Source organism: Periplaneta americana, chromosome 7, assembly GCF_040183065.1.
Source record: "Periplaneta americana isolate PAMFEO1 chromosome 7, P.americana_PAMFEO1_priV1, whole genome shotgun sequence".
NCBI lineage: Eukaryota > Metazoa > Arthropoda > Insecta > Blattodea > Blattidae > Periplaneta > Periplaneta americana.
The window spans coordinates 125,769,756-125,788,935 of record NC_091123.1 but is presented as its reverse complement, the minus strand read 5'-3'; the positions used below and the strand labels follow the sequence as shown (position 1 = coordinate 125,788,935).

The 19,180-nt window shown below is 38.5% G+C and overlaps 1 protein-coding gene across 1 annotated transcript in view; it reads right to left on the bottom strand.

Moving 5' to 3' along the window:
* The window catches only part of LOC138703431 (5'-3' exonuclease PLD3-like), a 270,911-nt gene that overhangs the window by 168,015 nt on the left and 83,716 nt on the right, over nt 1-19,180 (bottom strand). The window lies entirely within an intron of this gene.

The following is a 19,180-nucleotide window of genomic DNA, read 5'->3' as shown; positions in this document are numbered from 1 at the left end:
AGATCAAGTTTATATATAGCGGTTAATACAGAGTTCGCCTGTTAATTCTAACACGAAGTACTGACGTAGTCCAAAGAGAGTGAAGACTTGATCGAAATCTTTTAAAGAAATGACCAAAGTGAAGCTCTCCAAATTTCTGGAATAAACGAAGCAACACATCCCGGACTGAATTTGTATCATATACTTTTATACAAAACAATAATGTAATTTTATTCTCACAAGAATGTAAATTTTTAATTCTCACAACAATAATTACCTTCTAAAATTTAATTTAAACACTACCGTCAACAATGTGATTTCCGCTCCACACAGCAACACAGTATTCGTTATTGCACTCCACAGACGACAATGACAATGGCAATTCACTTGGATTATTGAGAACAACAATGTACTGCTAATCTTAACTAATGTTCACAAAGCACTCAGTTCACAGTTCGTTGCCTTGGCTAGTTCCTCTAGCTCTAGCTCATTCACTCAAGTTCACAGTATATCGAATCCAAGGCTTCTAGAGACAGTCCACTGCACACGAACTCAGGACTTCCGGGACAGTCCACTGCACTCGAACTCAAATCTTCCGCTGCTAAAGTTCACTCCCGCGTCGAACCCTAGACTGCTGGTTCACAAGCTGAACTCACTGTCCAATACTACAACAACTGCTCAGCTCACTTGCGTCTCGTATTTATAACTAAACCATAGTTTCGGGAAAGTACGATGCTGGAAATTTCTGCAGATGCCGAGAAGATGGCGCCTCTCGACTTCTCTGGATTTCTCCCCTCAGTTGCAGGCGCATTACTTCCCCCTCTGCCGCGGTCGCCGTCTCTCCTCTCTACGCCGCTCGCCGCCCCCCCCCCCAGTGCTCCGTGGAGCTCGTCCCGTCTCCCGTGCGCCCTGCCCTCTTGCGGGACGCGTGATCGAGTCTCGACGTGGCTGTCACAATATTCTCACAACCAACTCAAAAAACGGCATTGTTTCTTTCAGACTTCAACATACTTTTAAAATATAAATGTGGAAACGTATTATTTGTCTTTCTCGTATTAAATTTTACATTACCTTGTTAACATGTTTCAGCCTGTTATCGGCCATCTTCAGATCTGGTTGTTGCTGGTCTTGGCGCCTTTTGTTTGTGTTTCCTGTGGGGATGTGTTTGTGTAGTGTAATGTGGAGTTTAAGAGTGTGTGTGTTCTGAAATTGAGTTGTGTTGAGAATTTCATTTGGATGTGTTTTTGTGTGTCTATATCACATGTGTGTGTCTATAACACATCCAAATGAAATTCTCAACACAACTCAATTTCAGAACACACACACTCTTAAACTCCACATTACACTACACAAACGCATCCCCACAGGAAACACAAACAAAAGGCGCCAAGACCGGCAACAATCAGTTCTGAAGATGGCCGATAACAGGCGGAAACATGTTAACGAGGTAATGTAAAATTTAACACGTGAAAGACACATACGTTTCCAGTGATATAGTGTTAAAAGTTGTGTAATCAAGATGTATAAAATAAATGTATCGTGATTACGATTATTATACAGGCTGGAAGTTATATAAATGTGTACATTGAAGAGGACAAAAGAATACATTAAAATAATTAAAAACTATTATGCGTTTTTAATTAAGTTCATGGTTAATTAAAAAATAAAGCTGAAAATCTGCATAGTTTGGCAACAGCGCAACGCCGGCTCAAATGCGAAAACACACACGGACTCGGTCTGAATAGTGGCATTCCGTCCCTTAGTCACAGCAGCAGGTCGCCAGACTTCCTAATGGCAGGAAATAACGATACACTTTAATCTTTTTATCTTAATTTCGGATAAAACCATCCATTTCATTGAAAAACTGCAAAGGGATAAATAATGCCTTATCAGTTTCTTTAATTATAAAACTATGAATCAGAATCGTACTAATAGTACAGTGAAATAGTGTTACATTTAGAAGAAACTTTTTTTCTTAGAAAAGTTTTTATTTGGAACTAATATGGTTACTAGAATTCTTTGTTGTATTCTATTCAAGAAATAAGGTATTAAAGTATGCAGAGTTGTGTTACTTGCACCGTGTATTTGATATGCCGCCTTCGTTGTTGAACTGGTAGTTGGTTAGCTTGCGACAACAGAGGACACTAGTTCAAATCCCTGCGATTATGGCAGAGTTGGCGTGCTTAATGAGGGTTTCTCTTAGTTCTCCCGTTCCTCTTTCTTCATTCTACAATCAGTTTCTACAAACAAGGCATCAGTTATGTTCGTGAGGCGCCGGATTGATCGTCCGGACGCTCTTTCCTCCAGAAGAATCCTGGACTTAAAGATTTTTTTTTTTTTGCGTAGCCACTTCATCAGTTTCGCTGTTCGTGCAGCGATAACTTCAAACTCTGACTGCTTGCTGATTGAAGTCAAGCGTTCTTGCAGCATATCAAACCGTCACCGAACCATTTCTTGACTGTCAGAAAAATTTTCTGATCAAGAGCAAACCAATCTCAAACCAAGTGATGAATGCCCACAAAACTAGTTAAGTTTTATTTTTATTTACTGGACTGGCTACATACGTACATTTTGCATTTATATTTAATGTTTCCATGCTTATCTATATTGGTTATTAAAATGTAAACTGAAATTTAATTTCATTTTCAATATAGGATGAGATTAGTAAATTATTTTACAATACATGAGCGTTCGTGCAGGGATGATTTGAAATTAATTTCAAACCGATCATCGCTGATCATGCGTAGTACTTGAAGTTGGAACAGTTTTCAAACAGTTGTCAAACCATCACAAAGTCGCTGCAGAAATAAGCCTATAACAAGCTAGCTTAATGGATTGAAAATGAGCTAAGAAGTGTGCCTGTTTATACCCATGAATAATTTCACATGTGGGATTTTTCTATGTAAACTTCAGTGCATGCCAATTTCTGGTAAAGATACACGAGATCTCTTCACGAAGTTGGAATTTAAACTAGTTAAAGTTAACGATCGTTCCGCTTCTTAGCATCATGCCTAGACTCGCATTACGGAATGCACGCTGGTTCAAGTTCTCATGGGGAAGAAATTTTCTCATAAAGTTTCAGCCAGTGTGTGGGACCAGTGGCCACCCAGGATCGTGATGAATTTGGGGACCTACGATAGGTAGCGAAATCCAGTTTCGGAAACCAGTTATAACGATTGAGGGACCGTCGTGGTGACCTCACGTTTCATCCGTACTGCTTGGATGACGATTCACCTAGGGCTGAGGCATGTGGACATGAGACCGGTCGGCCATGACACTTCATGGCTGTTGCACCACGGGAAATAAATGAGTCACACTTTTAAATGTCAGTGGCTACAAACTGCTTAAACCGTATTTATCTTACAAGCAAACATTCTGTTGGGGACAGATAAAAAACTCAATTTTTTTTCTTCTATCATGCTAATAATGTCAAAAGAAATGCTTATGCAAATTTTGGCCACTCGACCATAATTACAAGGGTCATAAAAATAAGTTCGCCAGGGGCCGTCAACAGAAATAAAACACAATTTCATTGGAAAAATTTATAGGAACAGAGACAGCAATTGTTGAGCTATTTTTCAACATATTCCCCACCGGAATTAAGACATTTGTCATATCGTGGGATCGACAGAGAGTTGCAGACGGCTGTCAAACGCTGGTTCCGATCTCAGGCGGCAGACTTCTACGACACAAGGATATAAAAATTATTCCCATGGTATGACAGATGTCTCAAGTGCAGTGGGGGATATGTTGACAAATAGCGCAACAATTGCTGTATCTGTTTCAATAAATCTTTCCATAAAATTGTGATTTTTTTCTGTAAACTGCCCCATGGAAAATCACTTTCTGGACTGCCTCGCAATTGCGGTCGAATGGCCAAAATTTGTATAAGCACTTCTTTAGACTTTATTAACATGGTGGAAGAAAAAAATTTAACATTTTTATCTGCCTCCATCAGAATGTTTGCTTGTTAGTGAGCATATGTATACTTTGTCCCATAATTTCGAGAGGAAGAGTAAATACTGCCGGTAGAGAAGGAGAGAAGTATATGCTATTCAACCAATGGCAGAGGTATCATTCCATGTTGAAGTTGGGTAGGGGTAGAATGCTTCAGATCGCTCAACTTCAAATCAAGCGTGGAATGAGATCTCTGCCATTGGTTGAATAGCAATTGTGGTTCTCTCCTCCTCTCTCGGCAGTGTTTACGTCTATGTCAGACATTATGAAACGAAGTATAGGTTGCACTGAACGTCAAAATGTCGTCTTTGAAGCCAAATTTGAACTTAATTTCGAGATGGTGTGGCCTGGTCATAATGCAAATGTTCCCGCGTTCTTGAAAACAAAATATTGACACTATGTTTTCATTCAGAATTTATTAATAAATCTGTTAGTTGCACACATTTTGAATATCATAACATCTTTGTGAAGGTGAATGATGAAATATTTGAAACATTGAATGTATTAAAAGCTGTGCAAGTTATAGGAAACTTATGATTGGGGTATAGTTAGTCAGTGACAGTAAGGTTCCTGGCCAACAACTATACTTCGTTCCATAATGTCTGACAGAAGATGTATGTAAATATTGCCGGCACAAGAGAAGAGCAGTATAATCGCTATTCAACCAATGGCAGAGGTCTCATTTCATGCTTGACTTGAAGTTGGGCGGTCTCAAGCGTTCTACTACGCCAGTGATGTAAAAGCAAGCGCATTTTTCTGACCTTGACGTCGTGCGCGGGCAGCAAGCGCTATGTATGGAAAGAGGAAGGGTTGTGTATATGAATAAGCAATCTGTTGGATTAAGAAAACAGTGGTGCACAAGCTTCAAACGGAACGTGAAATTTTATGTCGTTATTTTTATATGGCTTCTTTCTGTTTAATATTATCTATATTGTCTGTAAAACAAAAGTACTAACACTGATTTCTTAATATTGCACTTGTGTTTTAAATCTTAATAACATAATAGAGAGTTAAGAAGGAATATTTACTTAAATTCCATAGTAGTATAATATTATACTGTATTAAGTGGATGAAACACATCATTCATAAAGAAAGTGATATTCCAAAGAAAGTGACTGAGTATGACATGATAAGTTGGAATTTATATTGATGGTATCTTTAGCCTTACAAAAGTAATCAATAAACTAATCAAAACAATATTACAGTACAAAGCAAAGTTACCTAGGTATTGTATCTGTTTTAAATGTAACTAATATTACATAACAAAACTCTTATCGCATTATGCTTTTAAGGTGATATTTGTGAGCAACTTCCTATCATTAGAATATTAAATTATTTTCTCGAAATCTGCTGAAGCTATAGAGCTGACATTTTTACAACACATGGGCACGTATCTTTTGCTTATGATGTAACAGTAGTTGCTTTGTCAATTCATTTCCTTACAAACAATTTCCATGCGAATATTTTCAAAATGTTCAATACACTATCTTCAGTAATACGTATATACGGTATATTAGATTTACGAAAACATTCTGTAAGGCTACTAAATAAATAGTCCTATATCTGAAAATTTCACTTTTCTATAAAAAAAGTTGAGAAAATATTTCTTTTGAATAAAAGAATCAAACTTGTGAAAAATGAGCATTAAAATTAAAACTTACATTCTTATAATGCACTTATACTTCCCAGGCAAATCTAAAAATTAACATGGATACAGTTTTAATACGTTCTCTTCCCTTTATCTATTGAATCAGTGCTGGCCATCCCTGAATATAGCTCGACCAAGCGGCATATACTACCTCTTTCGTCTGTCTCTTTCCTTTCCGCTGTAAAGCGCTCAGGCTCTCCTGAGCTCTAAAGCGCGCGCTTGCTCCTGTGGGCATCAACTGACATGCCTGTACTACGCCCAACTTCAAAACAAGCATGGAATGAGATTTCTGTCATTGGTTGAATAGAAATACTTTTTTCCTCCTCTGCCGGGAATGTTTACTTCTTCTGTCAGACATTATAAAACGAATTATAGACTCTTTTTGTGTTCTCGTCATGGATTTGTTATGTACAAAAATAAAAGCGTCAAGTAGGTACTTTAGTGGAGCATATTATTCTAGTCCGAACACCGCATTTATGTAATACACGCATACAAGGCAAATTAAATTTTTCTATTAAGATGAACATATCATCTGCAGTCATGCCAACAGACATCAGTGAAGTAGACGAACTACAGTTGAACGTTGGTATTGATGCGTGGTATGTCACCGATTGATAAAGAAAGTTATTCTTCGTGACATCTAGTGTGACGAAGCGGAACTGCTTAGAGACAATAGACAAAATGAGCTGACATGTTAAACTACAAAGTCACGTCATTTTTCATTTCATTTCATTTATTGTAGTCCAGAGATCTTGCATTAGCATTGGAGCTTTAAGATGTGGAACAAGTTCAGTTATACAATTTTTTTCGAGATGAGATCACATGTCACATCTCGTATAAGAATAAACTGTGTTGTTATAGATCTGCATGTTTGCAGTAATATTACCGTCTAGTATATACAGTCACGAAGATTGAGTTTATGAGTGTACTAGGAACAATACTGTGCTCCAACCACGAGAAAGTCTTTGCGGAATGAAACGCAGCGGGGTAATGCTGTGAATGAATATTGATGTCATAAGGTCACATACATGGGTACTCGTATCTCTATTGGCTCGCTCTCACAGCACAAACAATAACATTATTACACACACATCTATACTACCCTAGTTACAAAATTAGATCACTGTTAACCTCTTAGGGCCGTATTCATAGACATTTTTAGCGCGGGCTTCCGGTGGATGATCAGCGTTTTTCGTATTCATAAACCAGTGTTAGCGATATATATGATATGATTTGAATTCTGTGCAAGTAACCAGTGGATATCCTAGGCTAGCTTAGCACGCTCGTAGCGCGTGCTGCGAAATGTCTATGAATGGCACCACTGGTATTTTAATCCCTCCATACAGGAAATAACATATGCAGGAGAGCGCATGGTTTTTAAACTGACTTTATAACGATAATACTATCTATCTACTTCGCTCCAATAGATGACGCAATAGTAAGCACATTCCTTTGACGGTTGATCTCCTGGTTGGAGAACAGTAGACTGTGCAGGTATTGTCTATAATGAGGCGATAATAGCGATCCTAGTGGTTAGCAACTATCTATGGATGCATATTTAATACGTATTGAGCTTCGTGACTGTATATAATAGACTGTGGTAATATTGTAAAATTATATTATTTACGTAGTATAAAATATTTAATCAATGCTAACATAAAAATAAACAAAGCAATTTCATCCATTACCGAACACGCAAAAATAAAATTTATAATATATTAGAGAGCAGCACAGTTTGACGAAAATTTTCGCATAGTATAAAAATATGAAATAAATATTTCAATGCTAAAATATATTTGTTCCGAAACCATTTGGAGCAGGTTTACATCATTATTTACAAAATAAGGTTTTAGAGATTAATACACTACTGTTTGTGAAAAGTGCAACACTAAAAGAGAATGGCCCGAACGACTCCAAACTCGGGAGATGTGTAGAAAAGTGTACGACCAATATTGGTCAACAATGAAAATGTTTCTTGCTCAAAAATAGCTAATTCTTATGTATTTCCACCTGCTGAATTGAAAAATCACCATAAAATGACATATTAGCTCTTGCTTTGTAGATAAAGTGACATTTCATTTTTTAGAGTAAAAATTTTCAGTTTGGGGGAAATTTGGTTTTGGGAGTTGGCATACCTGTCAAATAAAACACAAATGTTCTTCAGCTGTTTGTAAGTTACAAACATAGATATTGTTGCTATGACTGTGAATGTCATATTGTTTCTGCTGTAATTAATGCAGAATTTCTGGTTTGGAAGTGTTTTTAAAGTGTAAAATTTGTAAAAATGCCACGAAAATTGTGTGTTTGAAGTAGAAAATGAAGACAGTGTGAAACAAGAAGAAGAACCCAACAAGCCTTCCACATCCCATGACCCTGATTTTGAGGAAAAAACATGATAAACTGCACAGACTGAGTCAAGCGGAATTGAGTGATCTCATTAGAGACCTTGACCTGTCAAAGGAGAAGGCAGAAATTCTAGGGACTAGAATATAGCAATGGAATCTACTCGAACGTGATGTCAGGGTCTCACAGTACAGACAACGTCACAGAAATCTGCTTCCCTTTTTTGATAAGAAAAACAATCTTGTTGTTTGCTGCGACATTAATGGCTTATGAAATGTTTGAATTTGAACCATGATCCAACTGAATGGAGGCTATCCTCCAAGCTTAGTTTGAAAGCTATATTACTTCACAATGGCAACCGTCTTCCTTTTATTCCCATTGGTCATGCAGTTCACATGCAAATATGACAGCCCTCTTCGACTCAATCAAATATCATGAACACAAGTGACAAATCTGTGGTGATCTAAAAATCATTGCTGTGCTCTTAGGAATGCAACTGGGGTACACAAAATATAGGTGCTTTTTATGTATGTGGGACAGCAGGGATAGGAAATCACATTATATTCAAGTAGACTGGCCTGCAAGAAATCATAACCCTAGCGAGAAAAATGTCGTTGCCGAGCCTCTCGTCGGCCCAAAAGATGTTGTTCTTCCACCCCTGCATATTAAGCTGGGTTTGATATAAAAAATTCGTCACAGGTATGAACCAAGAAGGACAGGCCTTTAAGTACGTAAGAGAGAAATTTCCGAAATTAAATGATGCCAAAGTCAAGGAATTTTTTTTTGTCGGCCCACAAATTCGAGAACTTGTAAAGGATCCTGCGTTTGACCAAGTTTTGGAGGGGAAAGTAAAGGAAGTTTGGGAAGCCTTCAAGGGAGTTATTCATGGATTTTTAGGCAACAAAAGAGATGATAACTACACTCAGTTGGTGACAGTGCTCCTGCAAAAATATCATCAACTCGGATGCAACATGTCCCTTAACATCCATTTTCTCCACTCCCATCTAGACTTTTTCCCTCCTAGTTGTGGAGCTTTCAGTGATGAACACGGAGGAAGGTTCCATCACGATATTTCTGTTATGGAACAAAGCTATCAGGGCCGTTGGAATGAAACAATGCTTGCGGATTACTGCTGGTCTTTGAGTAGGGATGCTCCGTAACTCACTTACAAGAGGCAAGCTAAAAGACGACAATCTCATGAAGCCACACATGATTCTCTTCAGACCCAACCATCTGCCAGGTATTCTTCCATAAATTTAGAACTCATAGAATGTAACTGCCATTAAAAAAATTAAATGCACTTCCAATGTTGTTGGCATATGTAATTAAAATGTATCGTTTTCTCTTAATCCGTTAAACTGAAATACTTCCACTTATTGTGTATCACAGAAACTAGAGCTAAGAAAAATTTTTCATTGTCATATTAGTTTTTCTCAACCCAAAATTAGTAAGAATTAGTTTGGAATTGAACGGGTTACATCAGACGCTTGTTTATGCAGATGACGGGAATATGTCAGGAGAAAATCTACAAACGATTAGGGAAAACATGGAAATTTTACTTCAAGCGAGTAATGAGGTAGATTTGAAAGTAAATCCCGATTATGTCTTGTGGTCAGAATATAGTACGAAATGGATATTTGAAAATTGGAAATTTACCCTTCGAAAGCGTGGAAAAATTCAAGTAGGCCTACCTTGGAGCAACAGCAACACATATAAATGATACTCGAGAGGAAATTAAATGCAGAATAAATATGCGAAATGTATGATATTATTCTACTGAAAAGCTTTTGTCATCCAGTCTGCTTTGAAAGAACTGAAAGTTAGAAATTATAAAACAGTTATATTACCAGTTGTTCTGTATGGTTGTGAAACTTGGACTCTCACTTTGAGAGAGGAACAGAGGCTAAGGATGTTCGAGAATAAGGTGCTTAGGAAAATATATGAAACTAAGAGAGATGAAGTTGCAGGAGAAAGGAGAAAGTTACACAACGCAGAACTGCACGCATTGTATTCTTCACCTAACATAATTAGGAACATTTAATCCAGACGTTTGAGATGGTCAGGGCACGTAGCACGTATGTATGAATCCAGAACTGCATATAGAGTGTTAGTTGGGAGGCCGGAGGGAAAAAGACCTTTGGGGAGGCCGAGACGTAGATGGAAGGATAATATTACAATGGATTTAAGGAAGGTGGGATATGATGGTAGGGACTGGATTAATCTTGCTCAGTATCCTATAGGGAGTGATGGCGAACTTATCTGAGGACGGCAGTGAATTTCCAGGTTCCTTAAAAGCCATTTATAAGTAAATAAGCAGTATAAAAGAGAAGTTAAAAGAGATGGTAAAACAATAGCGCAAGTAATGTAATTCAGATAGCTAGACATTAAAAGTAATAACATAGACACAATAAACGATGAAGTAATACATAAAGCCAACATTATAACAAAATTAATGCACGTTAATGTTAGCGACTATATCATTTGACTCCAGCATTAATGTTCTTTTGTAAACAGTAGAGAAACATTACCTTTGCTCAGAGGAAGAAAAATGAAATCCGCATTCCAAACGATTACTTACGCGTAATAGCTCAATAATATCTTACTGTTTGATAAGCACTTAGCTTAATCACACTTCTGAACCTTAACCCTCTCAATCACATCACTATTTATTCTAGTAGACCCCACACGCCATACTTGCGTGGCTATGGTCTTGAATACCTGTTGCATAAAGGGTAGTACTACACAAATTGTATTAACTACTCTCTTTGTAATATAATGCTCAGATTTTTTCTCCTCTGTCCTAATAATATTATTAATTAGTTTTGTTAATGCAGAATAAATTATTTGTAGTTCCACTGCACATTCACTTGTATTATAATTACAACAGCCTACTAAGTGAAGTAATCCTACAGATATGCAGAGCGAATCGAATTGATGATATTGAATATAACAAAAGTTCTATTATCTTATCGCTGAGAAGTTTATAGTTTTCGAAAAAAAAAAAAAAAAAAAAAATTTTCTTCCTGCACCCCCCCCCCCCCCGAAAACTTTAACGTAGATAATTATTATGCATAGGTTTTTCATAGTCACCGGCGTAGCTCTGTCGACTAAGGCGCTTGCCTGACGATCCGGAGTTGCGCTCGGGCACGAGTTCGATTCCCGCTTGGGCTGTTTATCTGGTTGGAATTTTTCCTAGGTTTTTCCCAATCGTAAGGCAAATGTCAGGTGATTTATGGCGAATTCTCGGCCTCATTTCGCCAAATATCTCACTATCACCAATTCCATGGACGCTTAATAACCTCGTAGTTGATACAGCACCGTTAAATAACAAAGTAAAAAAATCTTCATTTTTGTCAATACTAATAGAGGATGTAATAAAGATTTTTTTCTTTTGTGGTATTTCAATAGAATGGACGGTTTTCGTGTAAATTAAATAAAAACTATTGCAAATTTGTTGCCTGACTAACAATACTAGTCGTGACAACACTGACTTTCTTTGGACAGGGGTAGGGGATAATTTATAGTCGCGGTCGTCATATCCCAGTATTACGTGAATATCCAGTGGAAATGGGTGATTGAGTCTTTCGACCAATTTGTTCCAACCAGGATTAAAATTCTGGCCCTCTAGTCGACCATTATTCCATAGCGTTGGACTGGTCTAGTCGTTATAGTAACGCTGGGTATTTCGCAGTTGCGTTTTTTCTCGGGTTCTCCCGTTTTTCCCCATATTAGGCATCTACATCATTTCGTCACCATTTCGCCACTTCATCATTTCATGACATTCCCCGATCGCCGTCACGGAGGGGCTAGCCTTGGGACGAAGGATCTTCGAAACCTGGGTACGCAGCGAACCTTAGTTAGAGGACGAGGGAGATTGTCTCTTCGATAACTGGGTATGCAGCGAACCTTAGAGGACGAGGGAGATTGTCTCTTCGAAACCTGGGTACGCAGCGAACCTTAGTTAGAGGACGAGGGAGATTGTCTCTTCGAAACCTGGGTACGCAGCGAACCTTAGTTAGAGGACGAGGGAGATTGTCTCTTCGAAACCTGGGTACGCAGCGAACCTTAGTTAGAGGACGAGGGAGATTGTCTCTTCGAAACCTGGGTACGCAGCGAACCTTAGTTACAGGACGAGGGAGATTGTCTCTTCGAAACCTGGGTATGCAGCGAACCTTAGAGGACGAGGGAGATTGTCTCTTCGAAACCTGGATACGCAGCGAACCTTAGTGTAGAGATTAATCAGCCGTGTGGGTTTGGGAATGCGCCTAGCTTGAGGATTACCGCAGTAGATCATAACAGGTCGCAGTGCGGGGCCATAGTGTCCCCTCTCGTAAATTCCATTCCAAAACTCTCGATTCTGCCACTGGATCTTTCCTAGGTTATTGTTCTTTGGAATGTACTATCGCCTAGACTAGATGCTTGTGTTGTCCTTAGATTTAGGTTTAGGTCAAGTAAAAGTTTTAAAAGGGGACTGGCTCACCCTACCAAAAATCCATTGAGAATATCTCCTTAGGGATGGCAAGAGATAGCTCGGTACCTGATGGAGTTAGAAGGAATATAGAATGATGACTTATTTAGTACGGATTCAACAGGTTGGTTGTTTTATTTCGAGGAAGGTTGTAGAGATACGTAAATGCTATGGGCTGATGTGTTTTGTTATATTGATGTTTGGAATCAAAGAGGAAAGTGATGATGTAACATGCAGCCTCATTACATTTCCATACGGTTGGTTGTGTTGGTGCTTATCGGCCAGATTGCATTGGGTGGAATCGGACACATGTCAATAGGGCGGATGTGTAACCAGTGTGGTATGGAATTGGGCTTATCGCGTGAAGCGCTCCGTATTCGCATCGAGAATCAAAGCTGTGGTCTTATACAGAGAGTTTCAAAACAACGTAGACCAAAGTTCTGCACGTTTAACATTTGATTAAAGAAATTGAAAAACAATATAATTACATTGTGATGTATGGTACTTGCTTGAGCCGTCATTTTATCATCATCAGTCTATATTGAAGAATTCGAGTATTTATACAGAGCTATTATTATTTATCATAGGTTCCAGAAAATAGCGGCCGCCGCGCCTTGCGTAGTTTCCGTCAAGCGCATAACCATTTCTCGGCGCTTCTTCAATATACAGGGACATCATTTTATTTTTACTTCAACTTTTATTGTACCTGAGTTTTCGAATGTACTTCACTCCCACCCCTTCTACTGACGAAGTTCCAACTGTCCTCCACACAGAACCAAGGCCGCAGTACTGAGTGATTATAGTACGTTTCAGAAATATGTTCGCGTTCTCAAGTGACGAAAACTTCCAATATTGAATAATATTTTCGCACAGGTACTGTCGTCCGTTTGCCTACGTCGCATCCCGATTTCCCCCACCTGCTTCTGCTCGCTCCACTGTAAAGACTAGTGGCTGAGCTTTCTTAGCTCTTTTCTGAAAACATTAATTTCTGTTAGGAATTAATTGGACGTCTACGTAATATTATGCAACTGTTTAAAATAACTTAAATAAAAGGCCCTCGTTAAGTAATTAACTATCACTATCACTATCACGTGATTCCCCCCTTTCTACGATTCTGCGACATAACCACTTGGACGGACAGTAGATAGCATGTCTAAGTAATTTTATCTGTGCGGATCGGGCAGAAGTGAAGACTGAATTTACAGTACGTAAGATACTCTTTTATAGAGTAGGTACAGAATTATTTCAACATGAGTTACTAAGTAGGAAGGACGAAACTGGTAATTGGAATTAGATGCAATAGTCTATAGTGCGATAATAGGCACAAAAGAACTAAAGCCTGTATCGAAATGAACGGCCACCATTTTCAAAAATGTGTTTAAATATCCATATTATGATTATTTTTCATTTTAACTTAATTCTCTATATCGTACGCTAATGTCCTGTAGGCATTATAATATACACTGCATAATGAATACGTTCGCATGGATAACTCAGTTCGTGAGTAAAAACACTTATTGTTAATACTGTAAATTTATTTCAACTCAACAATAGGATTTTATTCTTCCAACAACAATTCCTTTCTACAATTCACCTTAAACGCTCTCGTCAACAATAGGATTTTCACTCAACACAGTATTCGTTATAGCACTCCACTGACGGCAATGACAATTTACTTGGACTATTACGAACAATGAACTGTTAATCTTAACTAATATTTACAAAGCACTATTTACAAATCAGAAGTATCAGTTCTCAGTTCACAGTTCTTCTAGCTCAGTCACTCGAGTTCACAGTATCTCGAACCACAGACCTTCAGAGACAGTTCACTGTACTCGAACTCAGGTCCCTCCAACTGCGGTCCACTGCACTCGAACTCAGGCCTTCGGATGTTGGCACAGTTGCGGACGCACACTCAAGTCGAACTCCGGTACACAAGACTGGCTTGCTTGCTCTGGCTTACTCTCTGACTGGCTGACTAATCAACTGAAACTGCTCGAGTTCGCTGGCGTTTCTTCTTTTATAGCAACAGCGACGTAGCTTCGAAAGTTCGACGCGTCTCCAGAGATAGCACTGCAGAACAATCCAGAGCCCTCTCCTCTCTATTAGACCAGATGCGCGCGCAATTTCCCTCGCCGCGTAGGCCCTTTCCCCTCTCTTCTCTCCGCCGCGCGCCGTCCCTCAGTGCTCCGTGGAGCCTGTGTCGGCTCACGCGCGGTCTGCTCTCTTGCGGGACGCTGGTCGTGAGTTCGAACCTCACGTCGCTGTCACAATACTGTACTGTATTTTGATTAAACAAAACCTAATGAAAATTATCACACTCAAAATCGCGATATTTCGTACTTTACGTAAATGGATGAACTACTTTTCTCCCCTCCTGTACCTAGTAAAGTGACTTGTTTGTGTTTTACGCCAGTATCATCGAACTTCAGTCGTGGAAGGAGGTAGCAAACGGTGTTTCCGGGTCTCAGTCATTAATCCAAAGGTATAGCCAGGTTAATATTAAAAATGTTAGTAAAAATAAAATGATGTCCCTGTATAGCAGTACCAACAATAAATGTTCAATAATTTAGACTTACCATGTTCACAGTCGTTGCTAAAAATGGCCCCCGTTTGCAGCCACACACAACTGACATCTTCTGATAAACGAATGAACAACACCCTGAAGTTCACATAATTGATAACTTGGATTTATTCTCGTATATAATCTTTTAGTTCATCTATAGAATGAGGATTTTCCCTATAAACCCTACCTTTTAGTGTTGCGCATAAATAAAAGTCACAGGGTATTTATCTGAGCTTCGTGAAGGCCACATATTATTACTGATTAATCTTGTACCGAAAATACGCCTCAATTCCCTCATTGACACGGCAGCTGTATGAGCAGTGACGGAATCTTATTGGAAATAAACTGACAATTGTTCTGCATAAGAACACTACGTTTTCTGCTTGATTTTCGATTCTTCACTGAGCCTGTTTTTTTTTTTAAATCTTTTAGGGACTCGTCTACTTGTTTTGGCAGAAGACACAGTTCTGTTTGAAAACTTTATTCGAAATTTTCGTCTTGTTTTTCGCACACGACCTTCTGCCTTTTGTGTACGTATTGTTCATACACACATGTTCACACAATGAGAATTTGTTGCTAGGTATTACCTAAATACACAATAATCACCAAATTTTATACACTAACGTTCTACACTTGAACACTTGAGAGTTTCATTACACGACTTCTAAACACGCTGAATGCTATATGGCTACTGGAAGTCGATTGCGCGGGAGAAACTGTTAGCACGCGGCGGAAAGCACGCAGGGCGCGGCCGGCCCGCTGGGATCTATGATAATAATAGCTCTGTATAATTCTTCAGAGTGAAGTACCAATCCATTGCTGAGTGAATTCGGTGATGAGAATGTCATCTGAAAATTTGCAACTAGCTATATTTAATTTTTTGGATAATTTCAAATCATTACAATCTGAAATATCAGTTAATAAAATAGAAGCCATTCTATGGAACGATGTTATCCTGGCCACGAGCCACGATCCATCCCGACCTTAAATAGCGCTAGGCAGCCAGCCATAGTCCCAGTCGTTACCGGCACGCTAAGGAGATCTTTGCGACGAAACGTATGGTAGCAACAGCGCCAACAGACCACGGCCCTTTAGCCCGGATAACATCGTTCCATATAACGCCGGCCGTGAAAGCCTACATTCCAAGAAACCATTCGTTCAGAACAAACCCATTTAGAAGCGAAATAGTGATAAATGGACAAATTATAGAACAAGTAAATTCTTTCACTTACCTAGGTTGTCATCTCTTACGTCTTTCCAAGAGACAAAGCAAACAAGTAAGCAAAATTTCAACAACTGATAGGTACAATAAGTGAGTCCTAATTAAGGAAGCATGATCAGAGACACTTGTAAAATTCTACAAAACATTAACATTACCAATACTCCTATATGGCTCAGAGACCTGGACACTTTGATCAGCTTAGCTGAGAAGAAATGAAGCAGCAGATTAAGCCTACTAAGATCTTTAGCAGGACATTCGCTACCAGACCACATACCAAATGAAGAAATTCGCCAAAAATTCACCATAGATAATCTCACCAGCAAAAATCAGGCATAGGCTTTAGAAATAACTAGAAGAGTCATATAGAGAGAATGGTCACAGACAGAACCTCAGATAAACTCCTACATTACACACCACAAGGTAGAAGAACAAGAGGACGCCCTAAGAAACGTTGGAATGATCAGTTTTAACCTTGAGACTGAGCAGGCCGAGAGGTCTAATACATGAAGTTATTGATGATGTGATGATGATGATGATGTTGATGATGATGTTGATGTTGATGTTGTATGGTGCACACAATTTAGTCGGTTATTTAACGACGCTGGATCAATTATGGGGTTATTTAGAATCAATAAATGTTAAATGTTATGTTTTATTTAACGACGCTCGCAAATGCCGAGGTTATATCAGCGTCGCTGGTGTGCTGGGATTTTGTCCCGTAGGAGTTCTTTTACAGCTTGATTCAGGGATTTTGGCCCCTGCAAAAAGTAAGTAGATAGACTAAGAGCGAGCGGGCTGGGTCACACAGGTCAGAGGGCGCAGTCGTAACACCTAACACTTCCTTCTTATTATGTGGCCATACACTCCGTCTTAAAACACAATATTCTTCCATACGTCCCGTTATTAACCACTACGTCTGTTGACTAAAGAATGTCATGATGACTTATATTTTCTTGACATGAGTGTCCCTCAGCTTGGAGCATAGATATTATTTTCATTCTTCCTCTTTCCTCTTTCCCTCCTATTCACATTTGTGATTAAATTTCTTTCTTATGACGCAACACACAGCTCGCTCACTAGCCAAACAACTAAGGACAGGGGCCATTAACGCTGAATCGAACTGTACATGGCAGTACATCTACTGATATGAGCCTGTCGCATTTAAGCACACTTAAATGTCGTCGACCTGGCCCGGGATCGAACCCTCAACCTCGAGCATAGAAGTCCAGCGCCATACCAACTGCGCCAACCAGGCCGGCTTTCCACCCGGTAGTACTTAAAATTTTATAATAGGTTCAAGTAGGGCTATTATGATACAAAGAATCAATCTTCTGCTGTAATTTTTCTATCAAAGTATATACAAATTTGAAAAATCCAATCATGTCCTATTTTAGACTTAACCCCTATATGAAGAATTTGGAGTTATGTTTATTTTTTATTTGTAATAATAGATAAAATTAAAACAATGGGGGGTCTCTGGCGTTTCGTCAGCCCACGCGAGTTGTGTGGATATAAAGGGAAAAGTTGAGACGGTGTCGGGTGGAGTTCCCGAGTAGCTCAGTTGGCAGAGCGCTGGTACGTTCAACCAGAGGTCCCGGGATCGATACCCGGCCCCGGAACAATTTTTCCCTTGAGATTATTCAAAACCAGTGTATCGTAATAACCTTCTGTGTGGGCTATTGTGATACACCTACAGGGCTATTTTGATACAGAGCTATAAATCTGGTCATATTATACAAGAGCAATGAAGTAAGGCTATTATGATACACACAGATGCTTAATGTATCACTTATGAAACTTTGGTTAACAACACATTAAAATTGACTAAGATTTCGCAACTTTTATAGTGACTTTTTCCCAGTTTAATTAAACTTTAACACTTTACTGCCAATGCTAAAAAATTGTTTTCTCTCCCAATAATTTTTTTCTTGTGTGTAATTTTCTCTAAAATCCAATGCACGGGTCTTCTGACCGTACGTGCTTTGTACCAAAAACAAATCCTCCTTTGCAGGTCCCCCCACCTATGATTATATCCAACTACTCGTACTCTCTAAAAGAACACACATATGAGGAAACAGATTGAAAAATTATTGTACAGTTTGTATTGCTAAAATACTCTTAAAATACATTTTAAAATAATGATAAATATGTTTTCCAAAGTTGTGTTAAAAGTTAGCAGTAAGAAGGATTACTATTAAGCTAAAACGTTATGCAAATACGTAAAAAAATAAGTTTATATGTGTACTATTTTAACTTATACAGCACTGTAGATGACATGTCAATTCAAACATCTCTTAAGAGCTGAGATATGAAATATTCCTTAAGGGATAATTATTTAATTTAGAAAATTGATCAACTTGATCAGTTTCTTTCATAGTGAACGTAATGTCAAAATAGCCCTTCTAGCGCATCGTAATAGCTCTAAAAGTGTATCATAATAGTTATTCTCATTCATACCCTAATTAGTGCTAGACTGATTAACATTCACAAATTTTTTTCAGAGCAAAATGAAGCTGACACTGTTCTGAGTTAAATTAAAACATCATTCTATATTCATTCAAGAGCAATAACAAAAGTATTGGTTAACAACTGGCAAAACTCCGTTGTAGGAGGTTAATAAACCTTACCGCTGTGCTGGAGGCGGAGTCGAGTTTCCCTCCATTAATCTGAACCATTGTCGCCACTGATTGACAAGTCATCTGATGCATCACTGCTATCAGTACGCGCTACTATTGGCTGACAATTAGGAAGGAGGAGGTGAATAGTATATTTTGTTACTCTTTAAGATTGAGGCATGCGCAGACCAACGGAGTTTTCTGGGTTGTTCCCTTATAACCGAGCATTACATTTTTTTTAACATTTGAAACTGCCTTTTATTTAAATGCATTTATGAGGCTAATAATATTTTTTTAAAACTTCGTTCAATATTTGATCCTTAAGGAGCATAAAATGTACTGTATAATCACAGTTTTAAACATTTTTAAACTGTGATTTTGG